Source organism: Filicampus tigris, chromosome 19 (genome assembly GCF_054856515.1).
Source record: "Filicampus tigris isolate MCC_2025a chromosome 19, RoL_Ftig_1.0, whole genome shotgun sequence".
In the NCBI taxonomy this organism is placed as follows: domain Eukaryota; kingdom Metazoa; phylum Chordata; class Actinopteri; order Syngnathiformes; family Syngnathidae; genus Filicampus; species Filicampus tigris.
The window spans coordinates 9,284,848-9,303,472 of NC_141235.1; the positions used below are offsets into that span (position 1 = coordinate 9,284,848).

The 18,625-nt window shown below is 41.3% G+C and overlaps 1 protein-coding gene across 2 annotated transcripts in view; it reads right to left on the reverse strand.

The window, feature by feature from the left end:
* The window catches only part of ankfn1b (ankyrin repeat and fibronectin type III domain containing 1b), a 119,964-nt gene that overhangs the window by 47,295 nt on the left and 54,044 nt on the right, over positions 1-18,625 (reverse strand). The window lies entirely within an intron of this gene.

An 18,625-nucleotide genomic window follows, 5' to 3' on the forward strand; every position in this document is an offset into this window, starting at 1 on the left:
CCGGAGGAAAATGATGGAGGTGGGCGGGGATGCAGAAGTTGTGAAGATTTGAGGATGCGCATGCAGTGGAGACCTTTAACTAGATGTCTGCTCTTATTTTTAAACTGCTTATGGAATCTGCAGCACTAAACCACTTGCAGGATTAAGCACAATAACTCCAAAGAATGTGCGCCATGCGCAAAGATCTGCATTGGATCAACATGATAGTTATTTCCTCGATACAACCTTCGGCTCATTAAACGGAAGCAACATTTTTCCACAGCGTTATGGTTGATGAAGGGCAGTTTACAAAGAGTCAGCAGTAAACAAACAATTAGCTAATTAGCAATCGTGGCCCCCGCGCAACCGCTCAGCCGCGCTGACTGCAGACGGCATTCAAAGTCGCTCATCCTCCCGATGGCATTCAAGTCAGTAGAAATACAATCGGATAGTCCCATGTGTCTGCTAATACCGGCCAAAGATTTTGACCAATTGTTTCGTACAAAGAAACGAACGACTATTGCACTACAGCCGAATTATAGTTTGGTGCATCGAAGAGTCTAAATTGGTATACGGTGACATCCCAGATCCGTTCGCGATAGGTGAAAATCTGCGACATAGAGAGACCATGTCAAATACTTTTGATCTACTTTTTAAAGTATCCTTTGTCTCTTCTGACCTAGTTCTCCAAATAAGATGCATCACACACTTAGGTCAAACTGTTTATCACATCCATTTGAAACTTCAAAAAAGAGAATTCAACTTTGTCTATTCATAAAAAATGTAAAAAAAATCGATTTAAAAATCTAACAACATCATTTTGTCTAATGAAAATCTGCTAGCTTAATGCTGTTGACAAATGCTATAGAGGAGCTAAAATAAATTAGCATAGATTTAGATTATGATACATAAGATTTCAAATAACACAATGACGGATAATCGTGAACAAAGACATTTCTGTCTTTCCGATGCACATGATGATTCAAATGGCCACAGTGTAACACCACGTACTGGCAAGGAAGACTAATTCGATTTTTTTTTTTTTTTTTTTTTTTTAATCGGTGGCTGGTATCTGGTATATTTACCACAACAACAGAAGAACACTGATGACAATGGGCAGGAAGACAGGATGTTAATTATCTCAAATGTCAGTGCATCAAGTGGATTTCAATATCCCCTCAATCTTAGGTAGAATAACTTCATCCAAGCTTTCAAGCGCCAAAACACGGAAGCAAACGGTTGACGGATAGCAGGTCTAAAAGCGCTCCCGCTCAGGCTTTTAGCCCTGTCAAGCGTCAATATAAATCAATTAGGAATCAAATATACATTGTGCTTCATGTCTGGTGACCTTTTCGTTTGCTTGTGTGTGTTTCTATATATGTACAGTATGAGTGACAGTCCGCATGCTCAGGCCTGGCGTGGGTACCTGATGAATCACAGAGTCTGGTGGTGGGCACGCACATACAGAAAAAGCAAAAAAAGAAATGACTGAGCCACCTTATTGTCCGTTGAGTGAGCGCTGGGGGATCATTAGTCATAGCTGGCGGAAATGTCAAACACACCGTCACTGCTGTGAAAAAGGACGCAGGAGAGAACTTCTTTTTGCGCTCTTGCTTTTCTTGATGCAAACTTGTGCTTCACTGTCATCAACAGTAACCAGGGAAGGAGCCACAAGCGTGTATGGTGCAGGTTACATTTAATTAGGAAAATGATACGAAAATGTGTGGTTCAATTACGGTACATTGACGTTAAAGTATTGAATAAATATATGAACCAAGAATAAAAGAAAGTTAATACATTTTTTTAAATAAGTGTTTTTTGTTTTGTTTTCATGATTTCATTTCACTCTATGAGGTGATGAAATTTGTGTTGGCGCTTTGATTGAAATGGATCAATTTCGATTCGGTTCGTTGCACTCACATCCTTTAACAAAAAATTGAAACACTTTATATTTATTCACATTTTTTGATTGCCATTGTTTTTACTTTATTGTATATGGGGGGGAAGTTTTCAATTAACTGGTACATTCTGAAAAAAATACACCATCATAAATAGTAGGGATGGACCGATTATCGGCCGGGCCGATTAACGGCACCGATATTGGGCATCTGCCTTTTTTAAAACTCTACTGGCCAATTAAATCAATTTAAAACTGTGGAAATCAAAACAAAGATATGTGAAAGTTTAACATATCTGTCATTTTGAATTTTTCATTTACCGTAGAAAATTACATGGAGCTATTTTTTAAGACATGCTGACAACCCCCGGTGCTCCCTGAACTTTTTGTTCGAATTTTATAACAGAGATATATATTGTCAAAAATTTCTTGGGGAAAAAAATAAATAAATAAATAAACATTATGCAAACCTGAAACATTGTTCAATAAACATGCTTAAAGACGTTGCAAGAAGGTTAAGAGTAAATTTCTCTTTAGATTTTGATGCCAATATTTTCCTTTTTACTGAAAATGAATATCGGCTCCAAATATCGGTTATTGGCCTCCTTGACTACTAGAAATCGGTATCGGTAAAAAAAATCATATCGGTCTATTTCTAAGAAATAGCTCATCAAAAACTGTGTTATGGAAGTTATGGGTGGACCTATGGCACATTACACTCTGGACTAGTCGCCAACCAATCACAGTAAAGGGACAGGCACATTATCCTTGAGTGCGTAACCAATCCCCAACTGACATCTAAATAATCGAAATAGATAGCCCTAATTATAATTAATCTCAGGAGTCAATTATTTCTTTCCGGGGGTTCAATCCTCTGTTTTGATTAACCTAGAATGCCTTTTTCTTAGTAACCTCTAGAAAATAAAGAGACTCCCAGCACGACATGGTTCGGAAAGTAGATACACACACGCACAAGGGCCGGAGGGTGAAAACGGACGAAAGTTAAAGAGACAATTTAAATGGAAATAAACTGGAGTCACATGACTAAGAAAAGTGTTGTAAAAGAACACAAATAGATTGAGAATGTGTGGCACCCGTTGGCAAAATTCTGCTCCGATTTTGACTGGCAATGAGCAAAATGAGGCAGGGTGACGAAAAACAACAGCACTGCACCATCCCTGAGCATCTCAAGTGCCCTTGAGCCAAGCACCTAACCCCCAATTGCTCTGCGGGCATCCGCTGCTCTATTGTGTGTGTGTGTGTGTGTGTGTGTGTGTGTGTGTGTGTGCGTGCCTGTGTTCACTCCTCGGCTATACTCAGCCCTAATGTCTCCTTAGGGATAAATAAAGTGTCTGAAAAAAAGAGTCACTGCTGGGCTAAAATAGTCCAAAAATAACAATAAGGTGTTTTAGAGTTTATACAAGGGTTTCATAAGCCAGAGAGGTCAAATAATTTATGTTTTATGGAATGCAAACTGCAGTATACGCGCAGTAAACGTACAACTCAAACAAACGCAAGGACAGCGCGGAGGTTAGACAGTGAACTCTTTCTTTCGATTTCACTTCATCCATTTTTCACCGTGGTTATTAAAATTAATAGCGACTCTTTAAAATGTTGGGAGACTTGTGATGCGTGAAATCGTCACGTTCAAGCATCAGTAAAGAATACTTGGCTTTTTTTCGACACGGCTCCCCCTACAAGTGACTCCAATCAAAACAACAGTGATGGATGTACATTTTTTAATCGTGCGCCGCTAATGTTAGCAGGCCATTCGGACGACTGGACCATACCATTTTCCATCCTGAGGCAGGGGAAAACAGTTGTATCATGGGTCCAACAGCAAGAAGGTTAAAATAACCTTGGACCAAAAACTTTCTAAGGTTAATAAAATTTCCCCGAATTCCAATATAATTGGAATGTTAATCTTTCACTTATCTTTGTTGTTCCCAGCATTTTGACTCTGATGCACATACATACACACACACACACACACATATACATATATATATATATATATATATATATATATATATATATATATATATATATATATATATACACATACACATGCATATATACATATACACATGCGCATATATATATACACATGCGCATATATATATATATACACATACGCATATATATATATATATATATATATATATATATATATATATATATATATATATATATATATATATATATATATATATATATATATATACACATACGCATACATGCATACATATATATATAGTAGTATTTTGCTTGCAAACCCAAGCAAAAAAATCGTCGGCTTGTACATCGAAAGTTTTGAAGTGGGCTTGCTTTTATGTCAAGGTACCACTTTCTCTACTTTTTGTGCCACTTTTGTTTGGTGATGTGCTGATTTGTAAAATATGTGTCTTGGTTCAATAAAGGCTGTCAAACATCGAGGGGCTGACCGATCGATAGAAAGCTATGGATGATGAAGACGGACTGACAGGTCAGTTTCACCTTTCTGTCTGTCTGCCAGTTTTGTGATGCAGTTGGGGTGGGGGGGTGGCAAAAGGACCAAAATTTGCCCCATAAATCAACAGAGCAGCGAGAGATGGATATTCAGCCATAAATCACCATGGCGGAGCCACCTACAATCACACTAATGGGTCTGGAAGACGTGCTGTCATCCAAGCCATGATGTCACCGAGTCTGAGTCTGTGGCTGTTGATGTTGGTGGTGGGCCTCCGCTTGTGTGTCAGTGTGTGTGCGTGGATGGGTGGGGGTGGTGGTGGTAGGGAGGGGGGGGGTCGCATATGCTATGTATGTGCTTGTGTGTGCACAGGGGTGTCTGTATGCGGTGGCAAGTCTTCGGGCTCTGCTTGTGTAAGTGTCTGTGGCAAGCGTGCGTGTGGTGTGCGGGAGGCGGGATGTCTGTTTATGTGGGTTTGTGTGTAGTGGGGCGGCCACGACGTGTGTGCGTATTTGTCCGTCACTATATACTTTCAGCGTGTCCCCCTGCATTTATGAACGCGCTATACTGGTCTATTCACGCTGGACGCATAAAGCGAACACACCAACAGAGATTTATACGCGCACGCATTACACTTGTGGTCAATCCCGGCTTAGAATGGGTGTGGGATTCCTTCAAAGAAAATGAAACAAGGCGAACGGTTAGCACGAGTCTGCCACGTTTCCACACAATGACAGTTGTTGACATCAATAACCGGGGGACTTTGTGAGACGGGACACCCATTAACTTCTCCTTGGCTGATAATTGCCCATTAGATCTTGGAAGAGCAATGGATTGAGAGATAACTCAACGCCGATGCTGAATGCAACTTGCGATAATAAAAAAGTCACATTGTGAAAGGAAAAGGGGGAGTAGGGGTGTGTTTGTGGTGGGGGGTTGGAATCCTTTAAGATGGGTTGGCGGTGCCCGCTATCATCCACAGCCAAGTGCTTGGATTCACAACAAAGGAAACGATGGAGCACTCAAATCGGTGCCTCTGCCTGAAGTGGCAGTTTGCTGCTATGGAGCAGGGGGAAAAAACTGTTGCGATATATATCAAGTGGGCTTTGCACCCAAATTCACAGAGGAACGCTGCCAATTTAGAGAGAGTAACTGATTACTTCAGTATAACGGCGACTAGAAGTGGGACACTCAAGTCAGACGATCTGTAAAACGCCAATTTTAGGACTGCTGACTTGGCTAAAACATCTGAAATGGTTGTGTATGCCATGCGCATCAAGTGGGCTTTGCTCCCAAATTCACAGAGGAACACTTTGACTTGAACTACATTTGGAAATTTGAATTCAAGAAAAAAGGACAGTAGCCATTTGTTTTGTTTATGAAAGAGAAGTTATTTTTGGTGTAGCCTGTACAAACTGGCAACCCACTGGAATGGTGCGACACAAAGGGCAAAGACCAGCTCACGATGCAATTATCATGACGGCAGCTCCTGAGGATTTTTACATTTATGTTTTTGATTAAATCTTGAAAAAAAAATGGCAACGTGCAAGGTTTATAAGTCAAAGATAAGAGACTACGACATCTAACTTCAATTACTATAAAAACCACAAAGACAGCTATGCTAATGGCACAGTTTAGCAAATCGGTAGCTTGACAAATCGGTAGCTTGACAAATATTAACTACGCTTCATGTTGTTTGTGCGTTTAATTGAGGAGTAGTAGACAATGCAGAGGCTGGTTTTGGACCAATAGAAAACAGTTCCCCCCATTTGCAGATGAGTATAGGCTTACTATGAGGAAACATCACAATTTAGCTAGCTTGCTACTTAATTTACTTCCTAAGTTCGGTTAACATAATTACAGCACGCCACGTTTGGTATCTGTTCTGTAGTCTTTTGATACATTCGAATTTTGATAGTTTGCCATTCAGATCAAAAAGTACAGTCATTATTTGCAATCGCCAATTGGATATTGTTTGTGACAATGCTTAAAAACGATGAGTCCAAGGTCAACTGTAAATAGATCGAAAAACAAAAATCCTCATATGTGAGTCTTAAAGTCTGAATCCTAGAAAGTCGCTCTTTAAAAATCACACCATGCCAGATTTTTCTTCCTTAGTTAATGAGCGGGTAAGAGGTCACATTATAATAATTAGAAAATTGAATATTATTATTGCTATTACCAAAGAACATAGTAAGACAGCTCATGTGGTTGCAGTTAAAGGCCCGGTGCGTGGTGACATCACTCTTCTTAATCAGTGTTTTGCTCTGATGTGTGCGAATAAACGGAGATCTCTACATGCCGACGGCCACGGCGCTATTTATTTTCCCTCATTAGTATTAAATGGCCCATCCAAACATTAGCGTGGCCCCTGCTTTTAATCAGTGGAGATCAGCTCAGTGCTGATCCCCTTGCTGCCTCTGCAAACTCTCTTAAGCCCAGTGCAGATGTAGCGATACTCAAAATACTAAACACTGGGCGACGACAATGTAGAGAAGACGGTTAAAATGTATCACAGTATTTTTTTGCAGTTGGAGCATTTATTGCTAAAGGTTTGCAGCTTTTTTCAGTGGTTGAAGTGGTTTTGGTTACGTAATGCTGAGTGACGTTTTTGTGAAACGGTTGGATCAAGCGCGGGTCCATTGATCATGCCTGCAGTGTGTGGCAAAGGCATAACCAATCGACCTGTGTTTAATCTGTTATGCAAACATTTTTTTTTTTTTTTAAATTACATTTTTGTATGTTTTAATCGGTTGTGTTTTGGTTGTCATCTTAGTGTTAGTCTGTTCGCCAAAAATTCTTATTAGTTTTAGACACATTTTATTCATATATGTGATGGTTTTAGTTGAAAACACAAAGAATTTAGTCTAGTTTTGTAAAAAAAAAAAAAAAAAAGTCTTAAATTTGTTTCAAGTTCAACACGTCATTTTGACAAAGTACTACTCAGACTATTACAGAATGGCCTTAGCCATGAAAGAAGCAAAACCAACATATTTTTTCCAAAAATATTTTGATAGCTTATCTTTCTTTCTGAACAATGACAAACTTATTATTTATCTGTACCGTTGAGAAAAAATAAAATCTGAAAAAAATATGGATGTATGATGACTTTATAGCAGTTTGTACATTTCTGACAAAGAGGTGTCTAAAGGCTGTTAGAAATTTGAGGGCACATGGGTTAAGCAGATGTCGTGATACCTAATGACTAAACACTTGGACGGCTGTAATGTAGATAAGACGACTGAAACATGACTTCCTGACATTAGTTTTATAAGGCAGGCTTAAGTAATGAAAGAAAAGAATGTGTATTGGTCTCTATGTATGCTTGTATTTTATGTGCATATTGTTTCTTTCTTTCAACAAGCATTCTTCCATTCTGCGTCACACTTGGCCTCCGCGTCACGTTCGAGACCCAAAGAAGCGCGGTGCGTTTGGCCACGCGCTTGTCGACAAAGCTGTCAGCAGCAACAGCAGTTGGCCCGTTGTGAAAAAAAAAAAAAAAAAAAGGCACCGGCACTGGTAATGATGATAATGATGATAATGATAATAATGACGGTTTCGACTGGCCCGGCTGCTTTTTCAACACTCTCGAATGTTTTATGACTTATCGGAGCCAGACGGACCCATCCAACTGGCATATCATTTCACACTGTATGAGTTCCATTCAAAGCTCCCAGTCTTGTGTTATTCCATATTTCAAGTGCAACCACTATGTATCCCAGAGCAACATAGAAGGGAGGCTCTTTAGGTCAAACAACGATCAATTCTCTCGGGAATTTCCATTTCGTTTTGAAATCCGGGAGTTTAGACTTTTTCGAGAGATTTCGGTACGACAAATCAACCATGATATATTGACATCATTAGATTGACATTTTGATGCAAAATGACAACTAGAAATACATGGTCATGAAACTGTTAACTGTCTTTTGAACGCATGAGGAAAAAAAATATCTTACCCTCATTAATGCTGAACGAAGAGACTCAATTTTAAGTGCTGTTACAAGCACATATTCTATCTTGATCAATACACAACTAGACATATTTTTGGTTTACAAATAAACCCACTTAAATGTAAAAATGTAAATGTCCAATGTAATGCAGAATCTGAAAATACACTACAGATTAAAAGTTTGCGGATCATTGAGAATTGCCTTGGAAGAAAGTTTATCTGGCCCTAACTTCAGTTCAGTTCAACAAAAATCCATGGCAAATTTATTGAGACAGCCTGATATCACCCACTAGGCCACACCCCTTAAAGGCACACATTTTGTAAAATCACTTTATACAATACAGTGCCATTTAAAAAAGAAACAAATATCAAATCAATCAATCAATCAATCATTTTCAAGTCAAATGTCCAAACCTGAAACTGCTTTTCACACAAACCAATTCATTCACCAAGAACAAATCGTGCCTGTCACAACTCATTGCTAGCAGGTGCCCGGTGCCTCATTTTACTGGTTAATTACACTGCTACACAGCTTATACATTCATTATGTTTCGCAAATTCCCCAAATAAAAGAACATAGGTACCAAACAAGCATGGCAGCCACGCAAACATCTGCCGCTGACTAATATGTTATGCTACAACTTTGAGGTTTCATTAGCTTCCATTACAATCCGCCACTAGACTTGGCACGGGCGGACAAAAAGTACTTGTGTGGCCCTTCCATAGGTTTAGATAAGTAGGGAAAAACCACGAGGAACGCTCTCGCTCAGACACACACTAAACAAAACAAACATAATCAAAAAGGTCAAGTTTTCTTTTTTTTTTTTTTACCCCCCTCTAATAAAATGTGGCAAGGTTGAAATATTTGTGTAGGCTTCCACAAAATAAATAGCAGTCTATACAATGTCCTCATGGGTATAGAAAAGTCAACAAGTGCGTGTAAGTGTGACCTACATGATACACTGGCTTCACAGTGACTCCGACGACTAATGAGAAATGTGAGGAGTTGGGGGGGGAGCGAGGGGTGGGGGCAAAAAAAAAATTGAATAAAATCAGATTTCAATGCAAATTACATCACTGTGACTGCGAGCAGCTGGACGTATGCACGCAAGCACGCCACTATTTATTCATTGCACGCACGAGGCCGTCATTTAAAGAAATTAACTGCTAACGCCTGGGGGGAGACCGCAGCCACGACCGGTTAGAAATGTGCACCGATTAATTTGGCTTTATGTCATCACCGCATTTATTTAATAGCCGGGGAAAATATTGTCTCAGAAAGCACCTTTGGAATGATGCTCTGGCTTGAAATCAGGTGTGCGGCAAGGTCACGGTAAATGTTGCTGATACGTGCTGGGTGGTACAGTAAAGCGTTGCCTGGGCATGTGTGTGTGTGCGTGTGTGTGTGTGTGTGTGTTCTCTCCCGATCCCAACGTGATTTATTCAATTTTAATCCGGCATGTTTGCTTTGGAGCATGATATGTATTTGGTCATGAGACATTAATAGAGTAAAAGACATGTTGAAAAATGAGCTTGAAAATGTGTGAGTCCTCGATGTGTGTGTGTCCTCGATGTGTGCGCACGTGTGTGCGTGCGTGTGCGTGTGTGTGTGCAGTGCGAACGTCTTGAGGCCCATGCTGTCACTCAGCCCAGCTCGCAGGGTGGTCCAAACACTGAGCCCTCTTTACTTGCTCACACACACACACACATACACACATACACCCACAGAACTCACACCCACACACACACACCCACATGCATATGCACAGACACACACGCACACACAAACAAACAAACACTCACTAGTGTACATGTAATGACATACATAAAGTATACATAAATATATGACCATCTATATGACCGTAATGAAGCAATCAAATAACCTCAGCGCTTCCCCCTCTTCCTGTCCCAAACCAGACACCTAAATATACTGCCACAGGCTCCATCACACAGGCTCAGGCGCGGCGGCGGCGCTACACAGCAAGCCTTTCATGCTGGGCTTTCGGCGTGGCAGAAACGAGCGGCCCTGTAAGTGACTGTCCGTGAGCAGCGTCAATTAGCAATTTTCTCAAACGGGATAAGTGGAATTAGCGTAGTGGGAATTTGAACTGGCTGGCCCATCCACTAATAATGTTATTAGAAGCGCTAATAAAGCAGGATGGATTCTTGGCACTGTGAGTGTGATTTTGCCTCACAAAAAGGAAAATACATGAAGCTACGGCTGGACGATTATGGAAATAATAATAATCGTGATTAATAAAATGATTATTCGTCGACTTCAAAACATAGTATTGATTCAATATTCTCAAGACTATTATCATAGCCTCGTGCTAATTAAAATTCTCTATTCTTTCTGGTACATTCTTTCTGATTTTGTCAAAGCCCTAGCGAATAGGAAAGTAGCGATCGGTGTCAAGGAAGTATTTTGAAGTGATACATCTCAACTGTTTAAGTTAATCAGCGTCAAACTCATTTTGTCATGGCCCATAAGGTAGTTACGGTTTCCCTCAGAAGGTCATGATGACTGTGAAATTCAAACTGTTGACCTAATAACATAATTGTCTAGCAATTTTTTAACGTTTTCAAAAAACTAGGAGAACCATGACAAATTTAACAAACAAGAAGTTTATTTGCCTCAATTCAACCTTTGCGGATTACCATGACCAAGACGACTGAGATGGAGAACACAATTTGGAGCAGGCACAATGGTATTTTGTATTGATACTGGGACAGTAAATTAAAAACAACCAAGACCATTACACTATTACACTAACAAAATGCGTTACATAAACAGAATGGCTTCTGCGTTTGATTACTGTATTTCTTTGAGCAGCAAATTGAATTTCAAATCAGAAGTCACAGAAAATCGTTTGTAATATGTTTATGGTCTAAACCAGTGGTACCTAATTCTAATTGTTATTTTTGTAGCTGAGCATATACGCCCAAAATGGATGGGTGTGAGTGTTCATCAGCTCCCAGTAACTTTGTACTTGAAATTTACAGTGGATTTCTTCTGAACAATGTTAAACTGTTACTAAAACGCTGCCTGCGCAGTAAGTAAAGAGTTTTATGAAGAATTATTTGAAAAAGCGAATAGATTTGAGGCAAACCAGTGCACCAGAAGAGCCTGCATGCAGCCCAAGTTTCCACTGTATACGCAGTGTATACATGACTTGTCCTGCCGCCAGATATCTTTGATATTGACTCATTAGCAGGCTGACTGGTGTAAAGATGCCCCGTATCCATATCATAAGATGTTATGACTACACGTATAAACACGGCGACGGCAATTTAAAAATCTCCAGTATTAACCTCCCCTAACCCCACTTACGACTACAAAGCACGTTCGCAGCACTATAATTACAAGCAGAAGCCGAACACTAAAGGAAAAACCAATGGTTGCGCTTGATCGCGCGGGGCCCGACCGCGCCGTGCCAAAGCGAGCGCCGCCGCAGGAATGCGCCGCAAAACTTGATGGTGTGCTGTTTGTTAACATGTCAAGAGCTTGACATTTCTTGTAAGCCATTACTAATCAGAACAAAAACTTTTGATGTCTGATAAACAGACGCAGTCTTCATGTAAAGAAAGCATGCCAAACCATCACGTAAAATGTTCATCTACAGACAACAAGCCGCAGTGTAATCGTTATTTATGACATGACGTATCTGGATTAGAACAATTTGGGGGAGCTAACAGTCTTTTATACATCTCCTGCAGTTCTTGCTGTTATCTCTTCTTCCCGCTATGACACACTCCTTTCAAAAAGAAAAATATTCCACATCAGCACTGCGTCCGCCACAAAACGGTCGTAAACCAATAATAATAAGAACGTCATCTCGTGAGCAATCGTGGAAGCATTTGAGGTGCTGAAAAAATGTTAATAGGCAGATAGGTCTCGATTGGAAACGTCTTTCTTTCGGAATTCCAAAGACAATGTGACAATAGATGATGCTTCAGTGCGCATCATCCTTGATTTTCATTGCTGAATTCACTAGCTGTCTTGAAACGTAGCTTTCAATCTGTCACTTTTTTCTCCCTCTTTATTCTGAAGCTCTAAAGTTGGAGGCGCCATTGTGTGCCTGTGGCCTGTTTACAAGGATAACTGATTCACCCACTGCGGTTTGGCTTGGCCGTACACAGGGGACGGAGGAAAGAGAGGGGTGGGGGGGGGGGGGGGGAATATGAATGAATTTACAAACCGCCTTCTAACCGTTGATTCCCGAATTTCTCCCATCATCGTTCTTCCTCTCTACATGTTCCTTAAATGTCTCCAGTCACACTTTTCCACTGGTGTGTGTGCGTGTGTCAGTGGGAGTATATTTGTGTAAAGCCAGAGGGGCAGCCAGCGCTGGCCAGGGGCTCATTTTTGTGGCTCATCCAATGTGTATCCCGACAGCTCGGAGGCGTCTCGGGGGCCAGCGCTATTCCCTCAGTCGAGGGTCTCTCCAAAAAGGCTTTGCAATGAGCCGTTGCTTCGTCATCTCTCCATGCTACAAGGCAGACACCAGCGCCGGGTTTTAAGTACGTCTGCTTATTTGTAGCCTATATTGAAAATGGAGGGCCAAGGGGTGGGGGACTAGACATGTATCCAAAACTGGAATGAAAATCTAAATTGGGTTTCATGGCTGGGTAAGTGATGGGAACTCTTGGACTAAATTGTAACAGTATCTCTCCAAAAATGTCAAGGTTAAAATTGTCCGCCTGCCTCGCTTGGCTGTCGATGGCCCGCGTTCTCCAGTCTCTCATGTGCACTGGCTGTGGTTGCCATGGCGACCCGCAATATTACCTCGTCTGGGAGAGCGTCTTATTATTAAAACAGTAAACTAAATGGAACACTCTAACTCAAACACGCCGAAAAAGGAGCACGGCAATCTATATTTATCCGCACCAGCAAATATTGGGCAAGATATTACAACAGCAGCCGTTGGTTTTTAAGATCCATGACCTAATTTTATTTATTTATTTTTCTTTCCAGGAAAGGCAGCCAAGGATTTGACTTAACGACGCTAGAGTAATGAGCTATTAAATATTGTTTTTGTGTTTGACTTCAGGCACGGAGAACAAAGATCCACATTTTGGCTGGCCACGAGAGCGTGCGCACGGTCTACACGTTCGAGCGCAAAACGTCGGAGGCTGTTTTAATTTTTCGCTGACATAGGAGGAAAAAAAAGTTGGAAGACGGCAAGACGGTGCATGCAGTCAGCAGCATCATCTGCTTTAAACTACAATATATGGACAAAAGTAGCAGGACAAGTGGTGTTCTTTTGGAGAGCATCGGTAAGCTTAGCGGTCAGTAATGTTGAAAAGAAAAAGCGATCTTTTACGAACCTTGCTATGTGAAACAGAAAGGGATTTTCCCTAAAATCAACTACGATTTCGAGGGAACTACGAGGTCTGTCAGAAGCTTTTGGGTATGGTTAAGCTTTGTGCCCCCAAGACTTTTATTCATATACAGGTAGCGTGTATTTGAGGAGGTATTTATTAGCGTCTTTTGTCAATTCCATCTTGGCTCCAGTCAGTCGGGTTGCGAAATTCCAGGAATTTTCCACATGTGGATTTATGGGAGCTCAACGGTCATGTTTTGTTGTTCAAAGAAATAATTTGATTAAAGTACAGTGGTGCCTTGAGATATGAGGGTAGTACTGCATCCAGAAAACAGTATGATGCAACCTGGTCATCTTGAATCCTGAATTTCTTGAATTTCAATGAAAAGAAAAAACAGAAGTTATGGTGATTGGTCCCAGTGGCTCTTGTACATCACACTGCTGACTTAAACCCCTGGCGCCTTATCTAAAGCCAACAGTCTTGAACTTGGGTCTAAAACTGGACAGTAATTTTAATTGGACTGGCACATTGGTGCTGTAGGTCAATCCATTTAAAATATATATATTTTTTTAATCTTACGCAGCTGTCTAAGGTAAAGCCTCTTCTTTCTCTCAGCTTTTCGAAAAAGTAATCCATGCCTTCGTCACATCTCGGCTGGTTTACCGTGATGCACTTCATTTTGGAGTCAGCCAATCCTCCGTCGCCCATCTCCAGTCGGTCCAAAATGCTGCTGCTCGCCACCCAACTAGTGCTCATAGGAGAGGGCACATAACTCAGACTCTGGCATCCCTTTCACTGGCTCTCTGTACATTTTAGAGTTCATTTGAAGATTCTTTTATGTTTTCAAATCTTTAAATGGTCGCGCCCCACCTTACTTCTCCGAGTCCCTCCACCTCCACCTCACCTCAGGTCAGCGGACCAGACGCTACTGGACGTACCGAGGACTAAGAGCCGGATCGAGCCTTTTCCATTGCCTGTGCCTCTCTGCCCATCTTTAAAACTCATCTTAAAACCCATTTGAATCCTTTGGCTTTTGACTTAGCATGAGTCTCTGTATTGTTTTTGTGTTTTGTGGTGTTTTACTGTTTCATGTTATGAATTTATTGTTTGAACTGTCTTTATTGGTATATGACTAATTTTGCTGCTGGTAGAGCACTTTGTATTCAACGGCGGTTGTTTTAAAAGCGCTCTATAAATAAAGTTGAGTTGAGTTGATCAATGATCCTTTCCCCTGACAGTCTCTCCAGGTTGGTCTGTTTTGGCGTTGGCATCCGGATGCTGACACCCAAGACAGCAAACGGCCCCCGTTGACATCACAATGCCTCACACTCCTCAGAAAACAAACTCAAACGCTCAGACCCAATGGCTCACCCATTCTGAATGTAACCCCCCGCCCCTCCGCCCCATTCCCTTCATGACCCCTTTTACCACCTACAGGCCTCTGATTTACTGTGTTTGTGTGTACTGAGATATCCGTGAACTGCTGGCTATTCTGGGTATGTGGAACATGGCATCAATGCCGGATCTCATTCGTGCAATTTGCCCCCCTCTTGGCACCTCGTGGCGGGCTCAAATGTCTTACAAAGTACGGTAACAGCGTCTGTAAAAGATTTGGCTTTGTCAAAGGTTAGGGAAGTGATAACAGGGGGCCATTAGAGTGGAAATGTTGAAAAGTCAACGCATGTCGGCCAAATTAATTGCAACAGAGCAAAATTGAGGTTTGTGTTAGCAAACCTTAGCTCATCGCTACCCTTCTTCTCGAGACAAAGTTTTAATGCAAGACATACGCCTTTTACTCCTCGGTATACTAAGATCATAAATGACTCAAAGCAGTAGTCGTGCGAGTGCGATAAATCTTCACGCTTGCGAGCCAAAGACAGAGGAAGCATATTGAGTGAGAGCAAAGGAAGAAAGAACAAGGCACTGTTGGAGGAAAAGAGAGTGACACAGGCTTTAGAGATTCTGTGTTCCCCATCACATGCCTTCCCTTCCAAGGCATTTGGAAGAAGAAATACCACAGTCTCCGCAGCGCTACAGCTCTTGTAAATAATCCCAGTCTGGGCGCCACCTCAGAATCCCGAGGCTGGTCTCTTGCCTGATGGGTGCCATGTCGGTTGAGAGTGGGTGGGGGTTTCGAAGGGGGGTGAGAAAGGAAAGACTGAAGTCAGGAAAGGGTGGGAGGGAAAGGGGGGGCCCTGCAATGTGCTCTTGCATCATCACTTGAGTAGATGGAGGAAGTGGCGGATCGGTATCAAGGTTGTCCTTAAGAGGAATTAAAGAGCAGTTCTCGATTTGTAGTGAATCGTATTGTTAGCTTCTTGCAAAAAAAACTCAGGGTATATTCACAAAACATCTGCAAAACCGTTTGCTCTTTGTGGACATGGATTTTGCAATCTCTCTATGATCACTGAGACCACGGTTTAATGGATTTTGGACAAGATCGTATTTCAGGATATCGTCCGAAAATTTTCAGACCAGGATTTTATTTGGGCTGTTTTGTCGTATTTTCGTATGGTGCGGAAACACATGATTCAGGTTGCTATGTTGGTGTTTGGAACAACTGAAGAAACTGCAAAATTGCAGGGGACTCCCCACATTACATAGGATGCGAGCGCTGTCAGTTGCTCGTGTCTGGTTCATAAATTCCAAAATAGGGAATGTTTATGGGCTAGACAAGGGTCTAATTGAGTATGGCGAGGAGGTCCTGGTTACGACAGGTCTGGTGCAGTTGAAAAGCAGACAGAAAGAGCAGGGGTGAGCCAAACGGCTTAAAGAAGGAGACGCTGATCACGTCTGGCATTGTGCAGCTACTGGAGGTCATTAGGGGGGTGGAGGGTGGGCGAGCGAGACAATATTATTTCTTTTTATAGCCATTTCCAAGTGTGCCTCTCGCGTAAACACAAAGACACTCACACATGCAAATAAAACAGCGCTTTGGGACCGAGACTGCAATGTCGACTGTTCGTAAGCTCTTCTAATGCCACAAGACATGAAGGAACAATCACAAAATACAGTGTAAGGGAACAATTGCAACATTTGTGTCTTAGCTGTGTGTGAAAAAATAAATAACTGAATAAATCCATGGTGAAACCTCCACAGTCGAGCAGACTGCATTCTTGAGCTAAATCTTTGGCATTTGTATTGAGTGGCCTATGAAAACTCTTAGCCAAAAGTCAGATGGCCACACTCTTATGGAAAGATCCAATGTAGGTCAACATTGCATAACCTTTGCTGCAATGCAATCTGAAGGAATTTGGAGAGAACGCCCCAACCCAAATGAGATGACAGCCTGGAAATTTCAAAAGGGAGTCTTTCATTTCTGACACATAAAAACTGAGTCGACTTCCCTTTGCAATATCTAGTGAGGAACACATGAAGAAGAACTCATAGTGAAAGAGTTCTGATCTGGAAGGAATGACAAGTAGTGTTATTGCCGTGACTGGCTGTCACTGTTCACAGCAGTTTGTCAGCCTCTAGTGGTCACCTGTAAAAAGATCAAGTCCACCGCGGCCTGATTTCAAGGCTGATAGTATCACAAATGACGACTGATGTGCAGAACCCATTATAACAGCGATGCAGCTGTGATTCAATTCAGTTAAATATATCCTTTGTATTCCGTCTGATAAGGACGAGAGTCGATATAAGCTCCAGAAGAGCTTCATTCTACAGCTACATTCGCACCAATTCAAAGTCAAATGAAATCTGAGTCGTGCGCACCAAAAAGGACGAAATGGTGCTAATCTACCGTTTCCCACATTGATTTGTACATCAACTCATCCGTCTTCCTCACTCATGCCTTCTGTTTCATATTTCTCTGTAATGGTCCCCACTGGGTCTGTGTCTCCATGTTCCATCTGTCAGCGGCATCTCAGAGGGTGACAGTGAGCATGAGACCCCGGGGAAGGACATCAAACGTGGGACGCTGGCCTCCGTCCCCCACGACCCATCTCTATTTGTGCGGCTGGCCCCTCCATCTGTCTGCGCATGATTTCGACTTGGCCGTCGCGAGAGACGGCGAAAGGCCTTCCCGCCAATGACAAACTCAGAATAAACACCGGTGAGGTAAGGGGAGGGGTGGTAAAAGAACGGAATCACCATCTATCATCATTCTTATTAACCTATGATCTCAGCAACTCGCTTCCTTATGTTGCTTGTCTCGACTTTCCACTCACGTTTCCACTACAAGATTAGAGCATTTTTTGGGGGGGAAGGGGTCATTGAGGTTTTTTTTTTTTTTTTTTTTTAATACAAAACAGCTAACTCCCATTTATCATGGGGGATATGTAACAAACCCGCCTGGAAATCTGTAATAAAGAGAGACCATAAAAAAAAAGACTTCAACTGTCACATTTTTTTTTTTATTCCAATAAAGATACTGTACACCAACATGATACCTTTTTCTCGTGTGGAGTCAATTTTTTTACCTCACTAAAATATAAATAATATATATACGGTAAAATGGACACATAAAAGAATTTTTCAAAATTTAAGTTGTCCCAATGTGATTGGAAATCGGGGTCTATCACATGATTTTTAGCTGATCGGTAGCCGCTGAAAAAAATCAGATTTTTAAATGTTCGTCATTTCTAAAGACAAGAAAAAGCATTTTATTTGTTTACTTGATTTGTACCGCTGCTAATTTACAGCACTATAAAAAGTTATTGCCGAGGTTTCGGATCGAGACTAAGTATCAGCAGATACGTAAAATGACTCGAACTTGGGTGCAAAAAAATGTGATCGGGATATCTCGAAAAAATAGATAAATAAATAAATCGGACATTTTATACTTTAACAATAAAATGCTCAACCATGCCATGTAATTTTGTCTAAAGAAAGTCTGCTTCATCAATGCTAACATATAATATGAAACCTCATAGACAGGCTAATGGAAATTACCATAGATGTCCGAATTAGAAACCATCAAACTACTGCTTCACAACACGGCACCACATAAAAAAAGAGCATACAAAGTTGCAGTCGTATATTGTTTAATCAACCCTAAATTCCGACTGACCGGTATACAGTC